General features: G+C 34.7%; 2 protein-coding genes and 1 long non-coding RNA gene across 3 annotated transcripts in view; 1 reads left to right on the top strand and 2 right to left on the bottom strand.

Moving 5' to 3' along the window:
- LOC109146698 (TMV resistance protein N-like) overlaps positions 1-18326 on the bottom strand; it is a 126436-nt gene that overhangs the window by 94370 nt on the left and 13740 nt on the right. The gene's annotated exons all lie outside the window — the stretch shown is intronic.
- Positions 1-18326, bottom strand: part of LOC109146775 (disease resistance protein TAO1-like) — a 41604-nt gene that overhangs the window by 18187 nt on the left and 5091 nt on the right. The window lies entirely within an intron of this gene.
- LOC109146783 lies at positions 332-16356 on the top strand. Its single transcript, XR_002048507.1, has 3 exons — positions 332-425; positions 4167-4170; positions 16347-16356. It is a non-coding gene; the product is annotated as an uncharacterized LOC109146783 (long non-coding RNA).

Genomic DNA, 18326 nt, shown 5'->3' with positions numbered 1-18326 from the left:
AAAGGAGCATCTGGGAGGATCAACAATATCAACTGAACCACAGAGGCTGCGCACAAGAAGCCCCTCACTTTGAGAGGTTGCTCCTATACTGCCGCTGGTGAAACTCGATCCCGGATCATTCTTCCCAAACTTCACCTCTATGACCAATTGAGCTGTCCATGTGGGCATATTTAGTCGTTCATGATTCCATTGCTTGAGGTAAACAACTCTTAATAATATTTTTATCAATGGATATAATAATCATCCATAATTATAATTTCTAAAAGGAATTAATATTTTTGACAAATACATTGAAATGCACGGGGTAGATTCTTCATGTTTTACTAAAAATATTAATCCATCCTTAAAGATGCATGTATAGATGCTAGAACTCCATTCTTAATTAGCACAACTAACATAATTAAAATTATTGACAATATGAGTTAGTGAGCCAGATTGTGACAAATATATCATACTATCACACACAAAAAAAAAAAAAATAAATAAATAAATAAATAAATAAAAAACAAAAAACAAAAAAAAAAACAAAATTGAGAAGAGGATTTACCCGTTTGTCATGGTTCGCAAATCCCATCCGGACAAATCAGCAATAGTAGTGAGTGCAATTTTCCATTCATCAACTTTTTGATCATCAAATCGTTGTCGATGTTGAGCCATTGCCTTACCAAATTCGCCTGTTTGTTTACGAACTTCTGAAGGATCAACGTTGTAGAATATAGGCAAAACCATCTGTTGAAAATTTTTCTTACAATCTAGAATCTTCACCAGTTCATCAAGACACCATCTTGATTGGGCATAAGTTTTGGAAAATACGATGATGGATATCTTGGATCCTTCGATGGCCTTCAGTAGCTCATCCGAGATGTTCTCACCTTTTCGAATTTCTTCATCGTCTCGAAAGGTGTTAACTCCAGATTGACGCAGATCTTCATAAAGATGATCAGTAAAAGATTTTCGTATCTCTCCTCTAAAACTCAAGAAAACATCATACACCCAAGCAGTAGTAGATGAAGATGAAGATGAAGAAGATGATGATGAAGAAGAAGCCATATTTGAAATTGAGAACACTATCTTCTATCTTGATTTGCTAATTTCTAAAGATTTAAAGAGCTTGATAAGTGCTTGTGTACGCAGACGATACCGTAATGGAAATTTCCTTCACATTATATGTTATGATATTGTACCCTTTTCCTAGACCCCACCTATTTACCATCAATCATGGTATGGGAATTAGGAACATTTACCTGATAATCTGATATGTTATGATTTTTGTTTTTTTCCTAGATTCCACCCGCAATTCTACCATATACTTTAAATTATTACTCCATATGAAGTGCTCATGTTTTGGTACTTTGGTTCATGCCTAATTAAATTTTACCGTTGAAACCTCGCCATGAACATACAAAATCATTGTTATTTGCTATTGTATACACTTTCAAATTTATACGTTAGATAATTGGTAAAATATATTACTGACTAATAAAATTGTGATACCTAAACTTTCATTAATCCGAACCCAAATAACTTAACCTATCCGTAAACACTTTGCCTTTTTGGATGTTTGGATTAAAAATGATGATTTACAAATGGTGTTTACTCTTTTTTCGCATTTATTATGATTCTCAAATGAGTTTATTATCGAAATGGTCCCTCGACTATTACGAAATTACCAATTTGATCCTCAACATTTTTTTTTACTCAATTAAGTTCTCAACTTTGAAAATGTTAACCATTTTGATCTTCCGTTAAAATTTCATCTATAAGCTGTTAAATTTAAGGATAAAGAGGTAATTTCACACATTTTATTTATTAAACCCTTTCTTCTTCGTCTTTCCACTTCTTTAACGTAAATCTCCTGGAAATCCTTCGCAGTGGTCATTGAAATGGAACATGTTGCAGTAAAGGTCTCGATCTTGGTACGTATAGTTGAACTCCATGAACAAAAACTTGCCGACACTGGTGATGAAGAAAAGGGGATGAAGAATCCGGTGAACTCCCCGGCATAAAAGGGGATGAAGAATCCCGTGGCCTCCTCCGGATCCATGGTTCTACACTGGTGATTCAACATTCGCTTGTGGTAAATCAGCTCCGTGTGGTACATATTCGTCCAGTACCAAGCCAGGAGGAGATTCTCGGGAACCACGCTCTCTAGCCCTTTCGCCGGCAGCCTAAATCCGCCATTAGTGACCACCTTGCATCCGGTTGCCTTCCAAGGATCCACCTTTCGAAGGCGGACTTGGCGGGAGATGAATGGATGAGGGAGAGGAGAACCCGGATTTTGAGAAAGATGGTGACGAGAAGGAAAACACACTGGTTCTCTGCTCCGTTGCGACGTGTATTTGAGCTGAAGCGGCCTGAGTCTCTGCCCCATTGACTGCTTGTTGCCGGGAATAGGCAGATTCAGATGCATCTTTACTCTCTCCGGCGAAAACCTGATCGGAGCAGAGGCTTAGGTTTTCAGATGAGGTCTGGATGGAAAGATTCAGACAAGGAAGAGATAGAGACTAGAGAGAGGCCATTGAAACACAGCAAGGAAGCTAACAAATTAAAGGTAAGGGGCCTAAAACTAGGAGAGATTCTTAGAAAAAGTCAAACCAATTCATCAGCAACCCCATTTTCTGTGTCATTGCTGATATTTTTGTTCTTGGTGGAGGTGGTTGTAGTTTTGGTCTGCAGGTTGAGCTTTTTGGATGAGGCGTTGCAAAGGTTAACTGGGTATTTCTTAGCATTGAGTTCTAGCTTTCTAAGGGCAGCCTTACCAAGATCAATGCTATAAATGTCAGAAAGCCTGGCAAGATAGAGCAATACGTCTGAGAACTCTTCACGCAAGAAGGAGATTTCTTAAGCTATGGAACTGGGCCCAATCTCTTTCCCTCGTGAAATCCGCCATTTTCTTCTGCAACTCTTCCAGTGTCACCCCGTCTGAGGCTCCGTTCATCTCTCTCTACTCTTGCAGCTTCTCCTTCCGGCCCCCTCCGTGTGTCATCGACGCCGCCGCCGTCTGAGTTGAGACTGAGCCGATCTCTTTTTCTTTTTGCTTGATTTTGGGTAATATTTTCCATTCGTTAATCATTTAAGTTAATTAATTGGGTTTTCAAAAAAAATAATTAATTAATTAATTGGAAATGAGTCTTCTCATGTGAAATACCATCCATGCCCTCCAATTTATGGGACTTCTAACGCCCGATCTCACGGAGGACCAAAATGGTTAATATTTTCAAAGTCGAGGACTTAATTGGGTAAGAAAAAATTGTCGAGGACCAAATTGATAATTTTGTAATAGTCGAGGGACCATTTCGGTAATAAACTCTTCTCAAATATAAGCAATAATTTGTGAGAGAAGAAAAACAAATGAAATATTTATTTTTAAGAGTAAAAATGTCTTTTTAATAGAAAATACAAGAAATCGCTACTTTTAAAATAATTGAGAGAACTAATATGGATACTAAATAATCCAGAGAAAACAAAAAGTACTATAACTGTATAAACGTATAATTCAAAAAGAAAAATATCAATTTCCTTTCAATCTATATATCTCATTAGTTTAAAACTAAATTTCTAATAAATAATAAAAATAAATATAACTGGAATTGTTACCACAGACAAAATTCACTATTTTTCCACTTTACAGTGGGACTGGTGCTAAGTTTTCAAGAGTAAAAGTCTTAAAAGTAAAGATTTGTGAATCTTTGTCCATTGACTTGGTCGTTCTTAATAATTTCCCACTACATTGTACGACTGTGCCTAAGATTCCGGTTCTGATTCGGAACCGGTGATTAGGATTCCGAAAATAGATGAACCAGAGGTTTTGGTTTGAACCGCTGGTTCAAATCGAGATTTAAAAAAAAAAACATAATTATCTTTTTTTAAAAAAAATTTCAACATCATCTATAATTTTTTGAAAAATAATTATATCAAATATTTAAACTTTAATATTAACTAAAAATAAATAAAAATAATTTATGACTTGCACTTAATTTTACCGAGATTAAGTTGCCTACGTATCTTATTGAAATTTCAATAAGAATAAAAGGGCACATAGTTGTCTTACCTATTTTTTGTTGTTTTTTATAAGACTCAGTTTATTCCCCTTCGGTTGCAGTGTTTGTATCATCCAAAAAGAAATTGTTGATGATAGTAGATTTATCATTTTCCTGTTGTCTAAGTTTTGTCAATCCCCAATTGGCTGTGAAAACTTAAATTTCGATTGATTGCGATGTCATTCTTGAGAGAGTATCGTCTAAAATGTTTCCACCAGCACTAAATTCATGTTCTATTCCCAGAGTAGAAGCAAGCAGGAGTTTCAAAATTTTGTTTTGCAATAATAGATAAAATAGGAATTTTTTTTCATGGTCTTTCTACCACTGCAAAACACCAAGATCAACATCATTATCCAAAAATACAAAGGCAAATTTTAAATAAATTTTTGTCCCAGATAATGTTGGACATGACAATGAACCTGTCGTGCTTGTCCAACAACTTTTACCCGCTCTAGCTAAGAGGTTAAAGCCACGACTTCGTTGAGAGGATTGCGAGCTCTGCGAACTACATCAGGAAGACATACTAATATTCATGGAAGAACCATAAGTCTGTAAATACTCTTCACACTAACTATGAAATAAATTTGTTGTTTCATTTTGTACAGAATTAATATTAACATAGTATGGGTCCATAGGATCACCTACTTCTAAACATTCATAAAAATTTAACAACATAGAGGCCAGGAGTAAAAAGAATATAATTGCTTTGTAACATCTTTTCACAAATAATCATTTTATTAACACAAAGATTAAAATTGTTTAAATTTATGTTTAATTTTATTATCTAAATATATAATAAAAAAATTTTATTCATGTATCGCACGGATAATTTACTAGTTAAAGTTGAAAAAAAAAAAAAAAAAAAAAAACATGAACATGATCCGTCCGCTGCACTCTCCTAGTTGAATGGTGTGAGTGTCTTTCAACCATTCAACTTAAAGTTAATCGCCACTAAAGAGTCGTATTTAAAAAGGGACAGGAAAGGGAAAGGGCCATCCATAATGGATTGGTTCAACATAATAATAATTAAAGCTAAAAAGAGAACATATCATGAACTGTTATTTTTAATCCTAAAGATCATACTCCGGTTCTTACGCCTCAATTCCATCTATTTGAATATGGCTACCATTCAATTCTTTGATGAACACTTTTTCGGTGAATATTATATTATTATTACCCCATCAAAAGCATTTGAAGTTTGAACCAGGACAGCATTAGACGAGTCATCGGGCAAAGTAATTTGATAATTATAATTTTTAAGTTTGACTCTTTAAGGGAGTTAGGCTAGACCGCTAGAGTATTGGAATAATGCAACAGACAAATGTTTTACATACTTGACATGCAGTGTCACCTTCACTCACAACATGCATGCATACCTGCATTATATATATTATGTCATATTTCCATATAAGAGTTAATTAAATACCAAAAGCATTATTACCATCTAATTAATCTGAACACCAAATCATCAGAGACAGATAGAGAGTGATAGAGATCAGTGGAACATAACAAACCACTTCTCAATCAAAGGAATCCTCAAATTAAAGCACTGCATGCAATTTGTAAGCTCACCCAACCTTTTGCAGCTGGGAAATTAAAATACAACTAACAAATAATAATATTATCATCGATCTATTCTAATATAATGTCAGAGATGAAGGGAACAGATATAACTAACTTTGAACCACTTTTCAATCGAAGGAATCCTCAAACCATTGCAATTATCCCAAGATAGTTTAAGGATTCAAGACTCTCCAAGCCTGAAAGCTCAACTAAACTTTTGCAGTTCTGAATATTTAACCTTCTGAGTCTTTTCATGTTTGATAGATCTGCTATTTAAATCTCAAAATATGTTAATACCAATTAAAACCACAGAAGATTAATATATATAAAAACTATTGTGACACTTTTTTAAAAAAATTAAAGCAAACTCAATTTATTGATAGTAATAAGTCTCGGAGAAGCAAAGCCTCGGAGATCATAAAGACAAGCCAACTTGACATTAAGGGGCAATAATATAATTCGAAGGAATTAAAAAAAAAAAAAAAAAAAAAAAAAAAAAAAAAAAAAAAAAAAAAAAAAAGAAGCCGAATTACATCATATCGAAGAGACAAAGACCTTCTGAAGCAAGAGCATCTGCAACTCGAGATAGATATGCACTAAAGAGGAGCTAGCCCCAAGGCGAAATCTGCAAACGAATAAAAGCAACTGCATGCCTCACACACTGCACCCTCGATTGGGAGTTGAATTCAATGCAATAAAGGAAGGAATATGCCTCATCATGTCACAGGAATCCTTTGAAGTTTGCGGAACTGAAAGAAAGTTTCCAAGGAACATATATTCCCCACTGAAGGTGGCCTTGGTAATAAACCACCAGGTCGGAACCAGAAGTGAGGTGGTGGTGTTACAATGATTTGCCTCCCCTCGGACCTTTCGAACAATTTCTTTTCCCATCTTAAATCATGCATCTTGAGAATCTTCACTCTCCAAACATCATCCATGATTAAAAAAAAAAAAAAAAAAAAAAAATCTGAACTATATCATTTGTTCGATTCTGCAATAAATGATGTATATCACTAACACGAGAATCAATTCCGATAGGGTGCTTTGCAACATTCATGTGAGTACGATTTACTTCCCTTAGTATCTCTTCAGTAATTTTCTTGATAAACTTTGATTCATATCTAATCAAAAAATAAATAAATAAATAAATTTATTGAATAAAATGTCAATCTATAATGTTAAAGAAAATAAAGGCAAAAACACAAAACTAAGAAATGAAATTGAAGGCATGATACAAGACCGCAAAGTATGCTGTGAAACCGTGTCCACCGTGCAAGGTGGACACGGTTTCAAAACGGCATCGTTTTGGTGGAAAACGATGTGGTAGGAAATATCCCGACCGACATAAGCTCTACCCCGACCGAGCTGTCTTTATTCTTTTCTTCTTTGTCTTTGCAGGTGACAGGTCGGGCTTCATGCGAAGAACCCGGTCGGGGTCCGACCGGGAGTTGCCCGAGTGATGGTGTCAACCACCGAGCGGTAGCCCTTTGGCAGGAGAGCTGGTACAGGACACGTGGCGGCTCTCTACGACGACAGGCAGGGCACCTGGGAGGATGACACGTGGTGGCTACGTGGAGAACATGCCGAACGACCGGAGTCATGTCTCCAGGCACAGCGGCTATAAATACCCACAGTAGCTACAGTGTAGAGGACTTTTGGACGATCGATAGGTTGTTGTTAGAGAATCCCGACCGCAGTCAGTCGGCACTCAGAGCAACCAAGTAGATTGTACTTAGGGCCTTTACCGTGATCAATAAAGACATTTATTCGCTTTGATTGGTCTCGGGTTTATTTTATATTGCTTACGTATAATTAGCAGTATCACGATGACATGTCAATTAAATAAAATTGCTTTCTTTCGCCGTTAATGGCGTTTGTCTATGTTCATAATTACTGAACTCTATGTTCATAATTATAGAACTCTATGTTCATAATTTTAGAACTCCATATTCACAATTATTAAACTCTATATTCACAATTATAGAATTTTATATTCTTAATTCTTGAACTCTATATTCGCAACCGCAGAACTCTATATTCACAATTTTTTATGTCGTTGAATTCTTTTGACAATTTTTTTTTAATAAAATTATGATTGGTGGAGGGAAAACGGTATCACTAACGGCACTGTTACTCCCGAATTGCATAACGGCGTCGTATTTGACCCGTATCCACCTTGCAAGGTGGACACGGGTCCATGGCATAACAATTGATACAAGACATTAAAACACTCGAGTTTACCAAGTTGAAGAATATTTGTTTGAAACTCTAGGCCCTTTTAGGAATGGGCCCAATAGGTTAATAGTATATTCCTACATAAATAGTAGATATATGTACAACTCTTTTCAGAGAATACAATGAATCCCTTTATTCTTCACATGGTATCAGAGCCTAAACCCTATCTTTCCGTTGCCACCACCGGAAGTGCCTCGACTGTTTTTTTCGTTCCGACGCGTGCCTAGTGGTTTTTCTCCCAAACTAACACTACCCAGACCTTCTTGGAACCTCTTCGCGAGCCTAGGGTTGAAGTCTCGTTGCCGTCCGCTGCCGCACGCGCCGTCACGCACCACTAGGGGTGTAAATGAGCGAGCGGCTCGGTCAAATCTCGACTCGAGCTCGGTCAAAATCGAGCTCGAGCAGCTCGTTTGATAATCGAGCTCGAGCCGAGCCTAGATATTCTAGGCTCGTGGCTCGTGGCTCGTCGAGCCGCTCGCGAGCCGTAAAATATATAATATTTATAATATATAATATAACATAATATAATTATAATATATAAAAATAACAATTAAAAAATTCAAGATTAAGCTCGAACTCAAGTTCAAGATGGAGTTCGAGCTCGAGCAGCTCAAAAATTGCCGAGCTCGAGCTCGAGCATCAGTTCTTGAGCTCGATCGAACTTGAGCTCGAGCTCGAGCCGAGCTTCCATTAACGAGCTCGAGCTCAAGCCTACCCAGGCTCGAGCTCGGCTCGGCTCGTTTACACCCCTACACACCACCCACCATCGCCGGAGATCCCATATGTTCCCGGCCATATCTCTCTTCTCCGGTCTCCGATCAAGGCGCCGATACCACCACTGGTTTCATCTTGAAGATACGCATCTGGTTGTGTTTTTCAGTTCCATCATCTCTATTTTTTCCCCAACTCTTAGCTTCCTAATTTCGTTTTATTTACGAAATACTAAATTTACAGTTGAAGAATAGAAGGATTTTAGCTTTTGATTTCGAGTGACGCATCAATTTAATGAGTCGACGGCGGCTAATAAAAACCACTGTAGCGGATGCAAGTAGGGATTTTATAAGTCCTCTGCTGGTAGAGGTAAAGCACATAATTTGGAGTGTTTGTCCACCTGAGAAGCTGCCAGAACTGCTTTACTCTCAACCCAATGGAATGATGTTTGGTTGCAGCATGGGAGACTTGCGTTCGATTGGAACTTCTCAAATAGTGTCGAACAGGGTCACGATGATGAAGGTAGAACTCTCATTGACATAATAAATAATTAATATTCCTTTACCGTGCTAGACCGGTTAAGAAATTTACTCTAGTGATTGATAATTATTATCCTGAGCTGCTGCAGTCTGATTTCAATATGTGGTGTCTTTTTCTATCAAGACATGGTATCTGGTAGTGTTTTTCAGTTCCCTCATCTCTATCGGTCAACGGTCAACCCCAGTAACTTCACCGGTCAACGGTCAACATCAATCAACCATCCCTTGAGGCAGATTTTCTTGTCCTTTTGAATAATATTATGGCTTCATCTCTCACTATTGGTATCTCCTCTCTGTTGTGTCTCTCTCAAGCTAGTACCATAAGTACTTGGGTTCTAGACACATGTGCCTCATATCATATTTCTAGTAATTTATCCCTTATGACTAATGTCACAAAGTCTAAGGCTTTGCCTATGGTTTCCCTAGCTATTGGTCATCAAACACTAGCTGTCGGTGTTGGTTAGGCTTCTCCTATATCATCTTTCCCTTTAGAGTCAATTTTATATGTTCTTAATAGTCATTTCAACGTTATCTCCGTGAGTAAAATAACTCGTACCCTTAATTGTTCCATAACCTTTTGTGCTGATTCGGTTGTTGTGCAGCATCGTAGTACGGGGAAGGAGATTGGCACTGGGATTGAGTCACAAGGCCTCTATTACCTTTGTGGTTGTGATCTTGCTGCCTGTGTTTCCATAGATTCTCACATGCTTCTCCATAGTCATTTGGGCCACCCTAGTCTCTCCAAACTTCGACGGATGGTTCGAGGTCTGTCTATAGAGTCATTAGACAGTGAGTTGTGTCACCTTGGAAAGCAATCATGTATGTCTTTTCCACGGAGAGTCAATAATCGGGTTGTGTCTCTTTTTTATTTAGTTCATATTAATGTTTGGGGTCCATACTGTGTAAATGTTACTTTGGGGTTTCGTTACTTTGTCACTTTTACGAAATATTATTCTAGGTGTACTTGGGTGTTCCTTATGAAAGATCGTTCTGAGTTATTCTAGATTTTCCAAAATTTTTGTGCTGAAATACAAACTCAATTTGGTAAACCCATTTGTGTTCTGCGTAGTGATGATGCTAAGGAATATCTCTCTAATCCCTATCAGTCCTATATGACCTCTCAGTGTATGTTACACCAACGGTCATGTGTTTACACACCTAAGTAGAATGGAGTGGTTGAGCGTAAAAATAGACATTTAGTTGAAATTGCTCGCAGTATGATAGTACACTGTCATATTCCTCATCATTTTTGGGTTGATGTTATCCTTATTGCGGGTTACTTGATAAATCGCATGTCATCCTCAGTACTAAACAACGATACCCCATATTCCGTTGTGTATCCTTCGGTTGATCTTTTCCCTCTTCCACCTCGAGCTTTTGGGTATGTTTGTTTTGTTCATGAAATGACTCCTAGGCGTTCGAAATTGGCCCCTAAAGCTGTCAAGTGTGTTTTCTTGGGTTATTCCCGCCTCCAAAAGGGTTATCGGTGTTATTCTCTAGAACTTAATAAGCGTCGTTTTGTGTCTCAGGATGTCACTTTTATTGAGTCTACTCCTTTTTTCAGCCTTCACTAGGTGACATAGTATCTTTTTCAGAGGTTCTCCCTCTTGCTTATCTTGGTCAACTTCCTCTTGCCCAAGATCCTATTCCCCTAACTGCTCATGACCACCCCATTCAAGTTTACCAACGTCATCCATGCCCTATGTCTATTGAAGTTCCTATTGACTCACCTATGCCACCTGATCCTCCGACTACAGTTCCACCGCTTCAACTACAATCTGACATTAATCCCATTGAGACACTCATTGCTATCTGGAAAGGTACACGTTCTACTCGTAACCCTCATCCTATATATAACTTTTTGAGTTATCATCGTGTATCTTCCCCTTTACTTTGCCTTCCTTTCTTCTGTGTCTATAACTAAATCCACTCTTGAGGCCCTCTCGGATCCAGGTTGGCGCCAAGCCATGTTAACAAAGGTGGAAGCCCTATAGTCTAGTGGCGCATGGAGTTGGTCCCCCTCCCTCCTGGTAAAACTGTTGTTGGTTGCAGGCGGATTTATACTGTGATGGTGGGCCCTGATGACAAGATTGATCTCCTTAAGGCACGACTGGTGGCAAAAGGCTACACTCAAATTTTTGGTTTGGATTACATTGATACTTTTTCTCTTGTAGCTAAAATTGCATCAGTTTGATTACTTTTTTCTTTAGCAGCTATAAATCATTAGGATTTACGTCAGTTGGATATCAAGAATGTTTTTCTTTGTGGCGATCTTCAAGAGGAAGTTTATATGGAGCAACCACCTAGGTTTGTTGCCCAGGGGGGAGTCTAGTTTGGTATGTAAACTTCATTGCTCTTTATATGGTTTAATTAAAGTAGTCTCCACGGGAATGGTTTGGGAGATTTAGCTCTGTGGTGAGTGAGTTTGTTATAACCATAAGTGAAGTTGATCATTCTGTTTTCTATCGTCATTCTAATGGGAAATGCATATACCATGTACTGTATGTGGATGATATTGTTATTACAAGGAGTGATCAAAAGGGCATATCTCAACTGAAATAGTATCTCTCCAGTCGATTCCAGACAAAGGATTTGGAAAACCTAAAGTATTTTCTTGGAATTGAAGTGGCCCAGTCTAGCAGTGATATAGTCATTTCTCAAAGAAAATATGCCTTGAATATTTTAGAAGAAATGGGCATGTTGGATTGTAGACTTGTAGATAATCCAATGGATTCGAATGTTAAACTCCTGCCAGGACAGGGGGAGCCATTGCCTAACCGACACTACTAGCAATTATAGAATTTCCGATCACCTGAAAGTGATCTTAAATGAAGTTGATACCAAAAAGTGGTTGGAAATAGCAACAAAGGTTTTTCCGGATACCAAAAGTGATCGGAACAAGACTTTCGACTTGATTTAAGATCACTTTCAGGTGGTCGAAAATTCCATAATTTCCAATAGTGCAAGAACGATACAGGAAAGTAATTGAAAAATTGATTATCTCACAATTACACGACCATATAGTGTAAGGTATATGAAGAGAGCACCAGGGCAAGGTTTACTATATGAAGATAGAAGGCATGCTCAGATTGTTGGGTATTCTGATGCAGATTGGACCGAATGTCCATTTGACAGACGCTCTACTTAGAGTTATTGTGTGTTCATTAGTGGTAATCTTATATCTTTTCAGAGAATACAATGAATATCATTATTCTTCACAAAATTCAACCTTCTTTAAAGTAACAAAAAGCGTATTTCTTGTAAAAAACTAATTAACAATCCTAAAACTAGATTGGTGATCAAAGTGTGGGAATGGTTCACTCTATATGGTACAGAGAAAACTTATTGAATTTCTTCTTAGTAAAACTGAAAAGAGTGAATCAGAGAAAGAGTAAAAGACATTTTTGGTCCTAGACTTATAGTGTCTTGGACAATTTTAGTCCTTTATAAAAAAATTTGTCATTTTATGGACAGAGTTATTGTGGCGAGGACATTTTTGGTCCTCCGTCTATATTTCTGTTAGATAACCGTATGAGAGAGGGGCAATTACGTCAATTTAAGCTATCTCCTTCTATCAATTATATCTATGTGTGTTTGGCGGCTTCGATTCTCCTTCTATCTACTTGATTAGTAACCTGTTTGGCGGCTTCGATTCTCCGGCAATTTCTTCGTACAACTGCAACTTGGACTCTCTGACTCCTTCGAATTATGACCGAGAAGAAAACAAAACACACATAGATATAATAGATAGAAGGAGATAGCCTAAATTGACGTAATTACCCCTCTCTCAGACGATTATCTAACAGAAATATAGACGGAGGACCAAAAATGTCCTCGCCACAATAACTCTGTCCATAAAATGACAATTTTTTTTATAAAGGACTAAAATTGTCCAAGCCACTATAAATTTATGACTAAAAATGTCTTTTACTCTCAGAGAAATTACTATCAACTTTGAACTAATATAAATTCTTGTCCCAAACTAATATAAAATTCTCTCTCACTCAATGATTGTAATCCTTCAAACCAATACTCCAAGTTAAGATTTTTGGTCAGTTGGAGATTTATATAGTATTATAGTAATGGATACTTAAAGTTTCAAACATAAGTATAAAAAAATTAAATAACACTTTGGTGTTTAGAGTAAAAAAATTATTTTTAATTCGATAGAAATTTTATTACAACTATGATTTTCGATAAATAAATTTGAATCCATGGGAAGAAATTTATAGATTTTAGAATGAAAAATATAATTAGCAAAATATATGAAATTGAAAATATGAGCGAGTGTGCCAATGACAAATATATAAAAATAAAGGAAATTGAAATGAGATAGGATTACCCATTTGCCGTGGTTTGCAAATCCCATCCAGACAAATTAGCAGCCTCATTGAGTGCAACTTTCCACTCATTTACTTTTTGATCCCCAAATCGTTTTCTATGTTGATTCAAAGCATCACCAAACTTTCCTGTTTGATTGCGAACCTCAGAAGCATCAATGTCGTAGAATATAGGAATAACCATTTGGTGCAAATTTTGTTTACATTCTAAGATCTTCACCAATTCATCAAGACACCATCTAGATTGGGCATAATTTTTGGAGAATACAATGATGGATATTTTTGATCCTTCGATGGCTTTCAACAACTCAACAGAAATGTTTTCACCTTTCGAGATTCCTTCGTCAACCAGAAATGTGTTAACTCCGACTTGACACAAATTTGTATAGAGATGATCAACAAAAGATTTTCGTGTCTCCCCTCTAAAACTCAAGAAAGCATCATACCTCCCATGAGCCGTCGATGAAAAAGCCATACCTGAAATTGAGTACACTATATTCTGTCTTGATTTGCTAGCAGCTTGCCTGGTAACATAAATTATATATAAAGAGTTAGGGGAACGGGTGAGCAGAACGATGCCTAGGCTGTCAAATTTTGTATTTATATGTAATGTAGTGTTTGAGAATAATTATGGCCGCCCTTCTTGTAGAACAACTCATTTGATGCAACCTATGTAGCCCAACAAGGAAAACAAGAATGACGAAAACACCTATGAAACAAAACATGAAAAAATATGCAAATATATATATATATATATATATATATATATATATATATATATATATATATATATATATATATATATATATATTTATTTATTTAAGATTTTCCCTAATAATATATATTATATATTATATATTAGGGCCTTAATTAAGTGGTGCAAGTTGACTAGGCTTATTAAGTGGGATACAGGATTATGGATTAGATGCACATTCAGTTACGGTACTCAGACTGCTCAGTAGATACCAATACACCATCTAGGGTTCTGAGTCAGGTCTGAGGCAATACATGGCTAACGGTCTACCGTTAAGAAGCAACATAACAGGAACATCAACTATGGCCGGAGATCAACACGGCTACGCTTCCGCTATCATACGAGGTCAGGTTTCTCGTATACTATGTTTATTATAGTTAGACTATTGTATATCTAACATTTGGTATCAGAGCCATTTATAATCTTTGCCTAGTTGATTGTTTTGCCTAAAACAATATTCAGTTTTCATATTCATGTCTTGTATATTAATTCTTTGAAATATACATACAACATATATATCTATTTAGTGAAGATATAATTAAGCAATTTACTGTGTATGTGTTGGGTGAATTAATTACACTTGATTAATTTTTGGCATTAAGCACAATTTTAATTCCTTTTGGTTTTTGGAATTATTTGTTGTGATTTTGTTTGGGATTCACGGAAAATTATTGAAGATTTTTTTGGCGAATGGATGGTTACAGTTAAACAAAAAAAAGGAGGAATGGTAATACACGCAACATTAAGATATGTTTGTGTGATTAAGGTAATTACAATTATCATTTATATTTATTTACCATATAAATATTTGTCTTATTAATAATTACATATTAATTTGGTAAATGGTAATTATTTAGTTTATTATTATCATATTTATATTACCTAATTTAATAATGTATATTATTTTGGCAAATGGTAAATATATGGTAATTGTTTGTTTTTGGATAATGCCTTTTAGTTTTCTCTTATTTTGACATTGAATTCATTGTTAAATTATTATTCAATTTGAGCAAATATTAAGCTTTTATTTGCTGTTTGAATTTTAATTTAATGTTAATGTGCATATTAAATTGCCTCAAGTATTGCAATTTATTTAAGATATATGGGTTAATAATATATTAATATGCAAATCCAAGCATGCTATGTATATTCATAAATTATTGTTATAATTATACATTCATAATAGCATGCATTAAGGTTGGGTTTAACATATTATTAACTCATAAATTCATTATTAAATATCATTCAATTTTAGATCCTTTGGCCAATTTTAAGCATTATGGCCTGTTAAGTAGCTTGTTTGGTTTCCCCTTAATTTTGAGAACATTTTGTTTTATGTGTCTCAGGGACTTTAGAACCTATTTTGAACAAGCGATTTGGGACCTATCTTGGGTCATTAAAGTATGGATCCCATCGATTGATATTTAAATAATAATTATAGCTCCTTTTGATTATAACATGTTTATTAAGTTTTAATTATTACTAACTACCATATTTTGGTATTCATCGTTGGTAATAATATTAAGTTTTGGGTCTATTTCAGTATTTAGACCATTTTTATTCATGTTATAATTCACTTGGGTCATTGAGGTTTATGTGCCTAATTTGAGTGATTAAGTGCTATAATTATTGTCTTGACCTGTTTTGAGACATTAAGGATTTAAAGATTTAATTGTTATTTTGGCCATTAAAACTATAACTATTGTTTAAGTTGATTAAATTTTTAATCTATCAATAGTTTTTCAGGGCTTTAATAATAATATTAAGTCTTTAATTTTATGGCAAAAGCAATATAGTTGGTATATTGTGTATCATGGTAATTTGGTAATACATGGTAATTTGGTTATTACCTTAACTTCAGTCTCCCTAAGTATCATAATAGTCATGGTTAATTATTATGTGATGAATTGAGATTTGTATTTGGCATCCCTTAATTACAGTTTTGCCTTTATTATAGTTATTATTAATTGGCATTATTAATTACTGTTATTAAGTTTAAGGGCTAATCTCATTTTATTACTTTTCATAATAATTATCATTTCATGGTAATCTGCTATATTTGGTACATTGGCATGATTACCACTCCATTTTTACATGACTATTAATGTTGGTAATTAAGTCCTACCAATAAATTTTTTAACGTACCATTGGACGCTGCATCGAGTTTATTGACACCGATAGTGAAGATTGGGAGAATTATGGAGTCTTGTGGATCATCATCGTTGTTAGCGCAATGGAGAGATGCGGTTTGCATCATTAAGGTTAGCCATTAATTATCTTTTACAGTTATTATTGATAATTAGTGCTACAGTTACAGTTAACCGCTAATTTAGACTAGTCGCATATTTTATCTTTAGGAAAATGGAAACATTAAAAGGTGCATTACCATACTTTGATTTGTCATTATTATTAATGTTAATAGTGATTATAATGTTACTTATTGCTATTAATAATTAATTAATGATGACATTAATATTGTTATGGTATTCAGTTATGCACTTTGAACTGTTTCCAAATAAATTTATGTGACAATATTCCAGTACATAAAATAATTTTCTTGACATTAATGTTTTTCGGATTTCAAATTTTATCAAGTTTTTAAAATTTTATCCGAAAATGTTTATAAATGTTAGCGGTTTTAACCATTGTTTTTTCATATTTAGTCTCCTACTTAATGTGATAATATTATTATGGCTATTTATTGCTATTTTGGTTATTTGCAATTTTGCCATTAATAATAATAATATTATTATTAACTGAGTTATGGAGAGTGATTTTGAATCAATTTAGTAATGTTGGAAAAACATATTTTCTAGGCATTTGACTTTTGCCATTAATTCCATAATTCATTTAGTTCTTTGAATTATGACTGTCCATATTTGGTTAAGTATGAATAAATGAATATTTTGTTTAAATTCATATTCTTTAGTTGGTTCATACTCCTTAGATTGTTTTATGCATTCGATCACATTAAGTGCATAATATTAAGTTTAATTATGCAATTAGGGTTTGTGAGATTTTGCTTTACAAATGATAGCATATCCTTTTGGTTTGATATTGTTTGAATTTGTAAATTCAGTTATTTCTCATAAATTTGATCTTCATGCATTAAAACATTTTACCATGGGTATACAGTTTAAAAAAAAATTAAAGTATATATTCAGTACATTATTATTCAAAATGTTGGTTCTCTTTTGGTTTGGACTCATCGGTGTTTGAATATTGAGTTTATACTTTGAAATCTCATATTGTAAATTGCTTTAAGTTATGCAATTTATTTGGAATATATGAGTTTAATGCTTAATTTTATGCATATTTGTCCACCGCATAATATTATGTTTTTAAATTATGCAATTTTATTATGCCTTTAGCAATGCATACTTTGAGATGGAATTATATTAGTTCCTATTTAAGTTGGACTTACGCATAAACTTTAGTCGCGATAGTGCCTGAATTTAAGCACGTTTAGTCCGCTACTTTTAGTTCACCATTTAAGCTTTAATCATAGGTGAACCTTACAGTTTTCTGGTGTATACCCTACAGTTTTAGGTTCATACTCCTAAACAGTTATACATTAAGTATATATGAATCGGGGAGACATACTAGTTTTAATGGCCATGACTTAAGAACATCGTGTGCCACTAGTCTCCTTAAATTGATACTCTATTTAAGGAATTGGTTTTCAGTGAGACTTAGTCTCTAACCACATTTCCTCGGAGTATATTCAGATTTTCCCATCACAATTTGGTATAATCTGTTTGTCAAATTTTTAAGTATTCATTGCCAATGTGATTTTATTTCGGTTTATTAAAGAATAGCCAAAGCATCTTTAATTTACTGAAATATCTTGAGTTTTCAATCTTGGTTAATTAAGGAAATGCTACAGCATATTCAGCTACCTAAGATTATTAAGTTTTAATCACATAAAGTTTAGGCAAGAATTTGATAATTGTCTAGTGATCTTATAATTTTAATTTGGTTTGGAAGTAGCCACAGCATCCTTAATCTGTTAAAATTATATATTAAGCGGTTTATTTTGATCACATAAAGTTTTGGACATATCATTTGTGATTAATTGTATGTGATATAATGAAATTTAGCCCACAGGCAATTTCGTTATATTTGTATAATTAATCAAGATGAA

The sequence above is a fragment of the Ipomoea nil genome, unplaced genomic scaffold (genome assembly GCF_001879475.1).
Source record: "Ipomoea nil cultivar Tokyo-kokei standard unplaced genomic scaffold, Asagao_1.1 scaffold1936, whole genome shotgun sequence".
NCBI classification, from domain to species: Eukaryota; Viridiplantae; Streptophyta; class Magnoliopsida; order Solanales; family Convolvulaceae; genus Ipomoea; species Ipomoea nil.
Note: the sequence above shows the minus strand (reverse complement) of the source record. Positions and strands in the feature narration are given on the sequence as shown.